General features: G+C 37.7%; 1 long non-coding RNA gene across 1 annotated transcript; it reads right to left on the bottom strand.

Annotated features, from left to right (window-relative positions):
• Positions 1–4,853: 4,853 nt before the first annotated feature.
• On the bottom strand, positions 4,854–5,319 carry LOC110905456. The gene is made up of 2 exons (XR_002573137.1): positions 5,261–5,319; positions 4,854–5,191 (listed from the first exon to the last, which is right to left on the bottom strand). It is a non-coding gene; the product is annotated as an uncharacterized LOC110905456 (long non-coding RNA).
• Positions 5,320–6,970: the final 1,651 nt, after the last annotated feature.

Here is a 6,970-nt window from a genome sequence, read left to right as displayed (position 1 = left end):
CCCTTACCAAACCGTTCCCTTAACCCCCGACCAGGTAGCCAACATACCTCCATATAGACCGTGGAGATATGAATGGTGAAAATCTTTTATTTTATATAGACAGTAAAATAACGCCAAGACACCACGGACAAACGATAAGGAAAGATCACCTTCAACATAAGTAACTAGTTATTAAAGTCATTAATACAAAACCAAATAAAAAGTGCAAAAGATTAAAAATAAAAAGTATTATACTAAACACTTGTCTTCACCAAGTGATGTAAGAGACTTAGGCAAACATGGCCTTGATTGTCAAGAACTCTTACGATCAATCTTGGATCCCGAGACGACTCACACACTCTACGATGGACAATGGATGATGGTGGTGGATGATGGTGTTATGGTGGTGGTGGGTGGTGGATGAAGTGTGAGAGAGGTGGTGTGCCAAGGGATGAGATGCAATGAAACCAAGCACTCCTATTTATAGGCTGAACAGAAGGCTGGGCACGGCCCCGTGTCCGCTGGACACGCCCCCGTGCCCGTCTGACACTCTCTCTCCTCATTAATTGTAATTCGCAATTACAATTAATGCGCCTGCTGTACTTTCACCACGCCCCTGTGCTCACTGGACACGGCCCCGTGGTGGGCAATGGAAGCTTCTATAGGTTTGTCTTTTATGCTGCTTCTTGGGCACGGCCCCGTGTCCGCTGGACACGGGGCGTGTTCAGTCTTCTGCTTTCTCTTCTTTGCCTTGGAGGATGCCGTTGAGGGTCCGGGCAGTCTACTTTTATTCCTTTTCTTATATTTATGCTAGAATTAGTTGTCTTTTTTGCTTCTTTTGTGAATTTGAGCTCATTTCATCCTGAAAATACAAAAGAAAGACAAAAACACTCTTTTTCCAACATTAGTACTTAAAAAGGGTTAGTTTTATGCCTTAATTGATGTGATTTATATGTTGCATTTTACACACATCAAGGAGGCCTGACACAAACGTCCTCCCCAAGCCGCCAAAGACGACGATGGATCATTAGAAATGATGTTGAGGGGCGTCGTCGGTCCAGGACGGGCCTGGACGACTCCCCACACCGAGTAGCCTAATAAGAACCGATTAGTATGCTTACTTTTTGGTTTCATGTTTAGTTGCATGGGTAAAGTAGAGTGAATCAACCATGTTTAATTGCATAGATTTTGGGCTAGATATATAAATATATTATCTTTTATGGGTCAATAAAATAAACCACGTGATGTTTGCTGGAACAACTTTGCCATACCATTTGTAGAACTCAATTTGTAAAATTTGATCATGTTTGTTGCTCCATTTTTTCTTACTTATGTTTATAGCCAATATTGAATCAATCGGAAAAGTTCTCTGTTTTCTGAAACCCCTTATACACTACATAAATAATTAATATCGTCACAAAAACATCTTTACCAAATTTAATCTTTTTGTGACTCTTGAATTCTTGATTATTTGGAGAAAACAATTTAGGTTTTATCCAAAATTTACATAATTCATTTATCACATTTTAAGGAATTGTCTACTGTTGCAGGTGAATGTATGCCAATCATCGATTTATGCATTCATGTGTGTTACATTATACAGGTGTTATAATGAATGGTGAGAGTGTGCATCACTTATGTAAGCAGGCTACTCTACCGGTATACGCATACTTATATTTTAGATATAATCTACTAAGCGTCACTCTTAAGATAAGTTTTGGCAATGTGACTTTCCTTTAGAGGGTCGCGCTAGAGCAGATGTTGTAAACCCGGTGACATGATGGATGGTTGTGTAGGGTCAATTCAGCGAGCCTTTGATGTTGAAGGTTTCTAGCATGTCTATTATGTCCTATACGGCAAAGTAAAGTTCTAATCTAACTCACAAATGAAGTATGTTTTCATCATTTTTTTGTGTACCGTATCTTGATTTTACCACTATTGTAAGTTGCACTTACTTTTGAAATTTTTGTGTAGTATGTACACTATTTAGGTGCACGTATACTTATTGTGGCACTTTCAATCAAATTACTAGAAAATGCATCAACGTGCTTTCTTTAATCTGGAATGGGTCAAATGGTTTAAAAAGTACCGAAGAAAATTGGTCGTCTGAGCAGAGCGGGTCAAACGGATTGAAAGTCGTCTAAACTTCAAAATAGAACATAATCTACTGAATTTTGTTTGTCATTTCACCACTCAGTTAAAAAATGACTAACTGAGTTACTCTTCCATCCTACATGGCATCATTAATCCTATGTGGACTTTATGACGTGGATAAGACATGTAATAAGAAGCAAAATGTGAGGGACCCTGGCATTCTTCATCTGTTCATTTTGGAGGGAACGATCAAGGAGGCGACAGTGACCTAGCTTCTCAACAATCAACAATCCATCAAGTTTAAACGATCAAGGTAAGATTTCACAAGAACTAGTAGATTATGCAATGGGGGAAACGATTGATGTTATGCTTTGGTATGGTGGTTACATTGAGTTAGGTTTTGGTGTACCACAGTATGTTGGGGGTGAATCTAGGTTAATTAAAGTTGATGTAGACCACATTTCATACTTTGAGCTAGCAGATTATGCATTGGAAACGAAATGCTATAAATCAAGGAACTTTCATATGTATGGGTTGGATGCGGATGATGGTGAAATGAAGCATTTTCATGATGATAGAGATGTGTTGGAGTTGGTTAAGAAGGTTTTTAATTGGAGTGAAACATTTATGGAAGTATTTGTTCAAGAACGTCGATTGAGTGCACTTGAAGCCCACTCCAGTTCTACGCCAAAACCTGATACCCAGCCCAAGCCTGTTACCCAGCCCAACCCTGTTACCCAGCCCAGTAACCCTGTTACCCAGCCCAGTAACCCTGTTACCCAGCCCAGTAAACCTGATGATGAAGATTATGATGAACTAGTTGAGACCAGTGATGAAGAGGAAGCTGCAGATGATGTAATTGGATCAGAGTCAGACAAAGAGGATGATGAGTGGATACAGTCACAACATGCAGTTAGAGAGGCAACCAAAATACATTTGGAAGCCAAAAAGAAAGTGCTTGATGAGGTAGTACATGATAGACAAACAGAGGGTAATTTGCATGAAACTGAGGGTAATTTGCATGAAACTGAACACACAAGGGTAGATGGAAACAGTAGTTACGAGGAATCTGACGGGGACATTTTAACACCTGGTGATAGTGAGGATGATGATATCAGGGGCAAGAAGTACAAGGAAGCAGTCCCATCTGTAGGTGAACATACAAATTGGAAGAAATTTATTTGGAAGGTGGGAATAAGGTTTGCATCAAGGGACGCCTTTAAAGAGGCAGTGAGGCAGTACTCAGTAGCTAATGGTAGGAACTTGTACCTTGCAAAGAGTGAAAAGACTGCATGTGGCCGTATTGTTGTCAATTGTGTTAAAGGGTGTTCATTCTTTATACATTGTTCACTTCATAAAGGGAAAGAGTGTTACTTGGTAAAGAGAGTGAAGCATACACATACCTGCCAAAGAAACATGGTAAAGAATAGACAGCTAACTGCAATGTTCATAGCTAATAAGTTCCTGCAAGTGTTTAAATCCAAGCCCAACTGGTCGGCTAAGGAAATCATATTGGCTGTGAAACAAAAGTATAAGTAATAATCACCAAGTGGCTGGCCTACAAGGCTAAAACATGTGCCCATAAGAAACTTCATGGATCAATGAGGGATCATTATAGCAAAATTGGTGCATACATGGAGATTTTGAAAAAAGTAAACCCAACATCAACATTTGTGCTTGTTACTGCACCACCAGGTTTCATTAACTTAGATCCCACAGCCACATGTGAAACTTTTTTCAGACTCTTTGTGTGTTTTGATGGTGTGAAAAGAGGATTTCTAGATGGATGTAGGAAGGTCTTGTGTCTAGATGGTTGTTTTCTAAATTTGTTTAATGTTAACAGATTCTCAAAATGCGGCAGAAATCGGAAGGAAAAAAGCAAGTAAAAGGGGAAGGCCAACTAAAAGAGGAAGGCCAAGTAAAAGGGGAAGACCAACGGAGAAGGCTGCAGTTAGTTAATATGTTATGAATGGTTAATGGTTAATCTTTTGTTGGTTGTGTAATGACTATGTAAACTTATGACTATGTAAACTTATGACTGATGTGCTGAATCTTTTGAATGGTTAATGGTTAATCTTTTGAATGGTTAACTTATATTTGTGCACATGTATGGTCACAGGGGTATAATGGTCATTCTGCAGTTAACTTATGTCTGCAGTTAACTTAAAGTCATTCTGCAGTTAACTTAAAGTCATTGTGCAGTTAACTTATGTCTGCTCAATTGTTTTGGTCTGCATATATGGTCACAGGGGTATAATGGTCATTCTGCAGTTAACTTATGTCTGCAGTTAACTTAAAGTCATTCTGCAGTTAACTTATGTCTGCACACTTGTTTTGGTCTGCATATATGGTCACAGGGGTATAATGGTCATTCTGCATACTATGCACACTTGTTTTAGTATGCACATATATGGTCACAGGGGTATATGGTCATTCTGTATACTATGCACACTTGTTTTGGTTTGCACATGTGGTTTCAAATGGTCTGCATGGTCTGCACACTTGTTTTAGTATGCATATATATGGTCACAGGGGTATATGGTCATTCTGCATATATATGGTCACAGGGGTATATGGTCAAATGGTCTGCATGTGCTGTATTGTTTTGGTCTCCACATGTGGTTTCAAATGGTCAAATGGTATGCACACTTATTGTTTAGGTTTGCACATGTGGTTTCAAATGGTCAAATGGTCTGCACACATGTTTTGGTAGTTGTTTACTTGTTACAAAGTCAAAGTCTCTTTTTGTCTGCAAATGGTCTAATGGTCTGCACATATGGTACAAATAAAGACATCAAAGCCCAACTTCACTACATTCATTCATGTCAAAGAACTTACAATAAAAAACAAGTTAAATTCGATACACTATGTAAAACAACATGGCAATGATAACAAACAAACTAAACACAAACTGCTGCTTCAACATGAATTCTTTCGCACAAATTTGTCGTTTCAACATATTGTTCTCTTGAGATAGCAAGTTGTTCCGCAATTGCAAATTATATTCATTCCCGGTCATAGCATCACTTCTTGTAACTGCACTTGAGCTGCAAGTTGAATGAACTTCGAATAATTTGTCGAAATCTCTTTTCCACATAAAGAACTTGCAGTCGTCTCGCTACAAACCAACATCATGTCGTCAGTTCAAAAACAAGTTAAATTCAATACATGGATACACAAGACTTACCGGCCATTGTGAGCAACCGTAAAATTCAGCACCACATCGAACACTTCTCCTTCCTGCTATGCGAATAACAACTCTGATCTCGTGATGACAATACAAATTCCCATCCATGTCCACCTTGAATATTTTAGGGATTCGGTTGGTATTACATGAAGAGTTGGAAGAATTAGACACGTCGATCAGCAAATAAGTTGAAGGTTTGCTATGATCTCGTGATGAGCAAATTAGGAAGCAAATTAGGGTTTGGATTTGGGTCGATTCATGCGTATGGCCTTAATTTAGGGTTTCCATTGTTTGTGCAGTGTTAAAAACGAAGAAGATGATGCCTTTTATACCATGAATGTGCCACATATGCAATTATAGTCCACGTCATAAAGTCCACATAGGATTAATGATGCCATGTAGGATGGAAGAGTAACTCAGTTAGTCATTTTTTAACTGAGTGGTGAAATGACAAACAAAATTAAAAGTTTGGGGTGTCACAGATCAAAGTGTTAGTTGCGGGTGTTATCGGCCAACTCTTCAAAGTTAGAGGTGTTAAAATCCAATTGGCCTTAATCTTTTTGTGACTCTTGAATTCTTGATTATTTGGAGAAAACAATTTAGGTTTTATCCAAAATTTACATAATTCATTTATCACATTTTAAGGAATTGTCTACTGTTGCAGGTGAATGTATGCCAATCATCGATTTATGCATTCATGTGTGTTACATTATACAGGTGTTATAATGAATGGTGAGAGTGTGCATCACTTATGTAAGCAGGCTACTCTACCGGTATACGCATACTTATATTTTAGATATAATCTACTAAGCGTCACTCTTAAGATAAGTTTTGGCAATGTGACTTTCCTTTAGAGGGTCGCGCTAGAGCACATGTTGTAAACCCGGTGACATGATGTATGGTTGTGTAGGGTCAATTCAGCGAGCCTTTGATGTTGAAGGTTTCTAGCATGTCTATTATGTCCTATACGACAAAGTAAAGTTCTAATCTAACTCACAAATGAAGTATGTTTTCATCATTTTTTTGTGTACCGTATCTTGATTTTACCACTATTGTAAGTTGCACTTACTTTTGAAATTTTTGTGTAGTATGTACACTATTTAGGCGCACGTATACTTATTGTGGCACTTTCAATCAAATTACTAGAAAACGCATCAACGTGCTTTCTTTAATCTGGAATGGGTCAAATGGTTTAAAAAGTACCGAAGAAAATTGGTCGTCTGAGCAGAGCGGGTCAAACGGATTGAAAGTCGTCTAAACTTCAAAATAGAACATAATCTACTGAATCATTTTATTAAAAAAAAAGTTCAGATTATTATTAAATAGAATAGTTTTGTAATAATTTTAGAGTTACTAAATATGTTTGTTTTTGTTAGTGTTCAAATATGCTGCTCATTTCACGTTTCATTTTCGGAAGCTTATCCGCATTTTGGAGGCAAGAAAACGTGTGCAACTGTTGTATAATGTTGTTTTTTAGTTTATTATATTATATTTGTGTGAAAATTGTTGGAATGAAGTGTAGATTGTGTGCAAATGCAATAGAAGTTGTTTAATCTTATCCACTTTTAAGCTTTATTTTCTTTAGGCAACCTATCCAAAAACAACACAAGATGGTTGATAAACTAATATAAACGAATACCGCGTTCTAAATCGTTACCACCACAACATTGTGCGGGTTTTCTACTAGATAGCTAAAAAGTGGATAAAATT

Source organism: Helianthus annuus, chromosome 14, assembly GCF_002127325.2.
Source record: "Helianthus annuus cultivar XRQ/B chromosome 14, HanXRQr2.0-SUNRISE, whole genome shotgun sequence".
NCBI lineage: Eukaryota > Viridiplantae > Streptophyta > Magnoliopsida > Asterales > Asteraceae > Helianthus > Helianthus annuus.
This window is presented reverse-complemented; position numbering and strand designations above follow the sequence as displayed.